The sequence below is a fragment of the Condylura cristata genome, unplaced genomic scaffold, assembly GCF_000260355.1.
Source record: "Condylura cristata isolate star-nosed mole 26May11 unplaced genomic scaffold, ConCri1.0 scaffold00012, whole genome shotgun sequence".
Classification (NCBI taxonomy): Eukaryota; Metazoa; Chordata; class Mammalia; order Eulipotyphla; family Talpidae; genus Condylura; species Condylura cristata.
This window is the reverse complement of record NW_004567113.1, coordinates 55,723,907-55,725,488: the sequence shown is the minus strand read 5'-3', so window position 1 is coordinate 55,725,488 and position 1,582 is coordinate 55,723,907.

The window sequence follows — 1,582 nt, the reverse complement described above, 5'->3', positions numbered from 1 at the left end:
GGTCTCGGCCCCTGTGCCCCGCCCCCACGTCTGCGGCCTGCGTGGCCTCGCAGCGGCCCTGGGCGTCAGGCCAGCCAGCGTCATCCTCGGAGGGGGCCTCCAGCCTCCCCCGCATTCGGGCTGGGGGGCGGCACCCCCAGGTGCGACTCCTGGCCCCTCCGAGGAGGTTGACGGGGTAGTCAGATTTTTAAAGTTTTGTACAAAGTTTTCCTTTGTAATCATCCCCATTTTTACTTAACAACTGACTTATCGTGGCTCTTATTTCTGAACTCAAAGCTTGTGAAAAAATAAAAGAAACAACTCGCTGGCTGGCCGGAGTGTGTCCAGTTACGTATGGCCCCGCTGCCTGCCGATGGCAGAAAGGGCGTCCCCCAATAACTGGCGGGGTGCTGGCTTCTGACGGACACCCCCTTTCTAGGCAGTGGGGACAGGGAGGGCAGGAGGGCGTGTGAGGGCCCAGGCTCTGAGGCCAGGGACGGGGAGAGCAGGCTGGCGGCCGGCCGCGGTGCAGGTGGTAATGGCCAGGTGACCCCTGCGTCAGGTGCCCTGTTACTGGGGCGCAAGCAAGTGACCCCTGCGTGCCAGGTGCCCCACACAGGGGAACAGTGCTCCCATCTCACGAGTCCTGGAGGGTCCAGCACTTGAAGACCACACAGAAAGCGGCCGAGCCAGTCCACAAGCTGGACCCGGAGCTCCGGGCTCCTGGCTGCTACCTGCCGGGTCCGGCAGCCTGAGGCCCGACGTCGCCCTCCCACCTGCTGCCCCGTCCGGCCGAGGGCCGTGCTGGACTTGCCAGAACAAGGCTCCGTGCAGGGAGGCCCGGAGGCCCCCGCGTGGCCGGGAGGGGGAGGCCCCCGCCTGGCGGGGAGGGGGAGGCCCCGCGTGGCGGGGAGGCGATCCGGTGGCGGGGGCAAGGGCCCGCGCACTCACACGCAAGGACAGCTCACTTCCACGGCCAGGGCGCAGTAACAGCATCACGGCAGTGAAAGGACAGGCACGCAGAAGGTTCCAGAGCAGTGGGGTGGCGGCAGGGCGCCGCTGCCCTCCTCTCTGCTCGGCCTTTCCTCTCCACCCGCAGCCATCGGCCATGGAGGCCCAGTCCCCACTCCCCTGCCCTGAGGCCGCTGGCCGCCCTCGCCCAGGGCCTCTGCCCCACTGGCCACTCGTTGACGCTGCCCTCTGGCCGCAGGGCCGCACGGACACGGTGACCCTGGGAGCCGACACAACACCCCTCTCGCTGTGCCTGCTCGTACTTCCGCTCTTGACAGCAGGTGACTCCCATCCAGCGACTCGCGCCCCGCAGGTGATTCCAGTATAGCAAACTGCTTGGTCAAGAACGCCACAACTCAGCAGGAAGGGCAGGGAAGTGAAAAGCTCTTTATAGAGACGAAATGCTTTTACAGCCAGGGGGCGCCCTGTCCCCCGGGACTCCTGCTGGACCCCAGGCTCCAGGGCGTCCTGAGAGGCGGCTGCTTCCTGACGGACAGCCTCATTCGGGCTTTCAGAGACAGCCTGAGCCAGAAAGGCCCCCGCAGCTCCGAGTCCACCATCTCCTGGGCACGTGGCAGGAGTGTCCATGGGC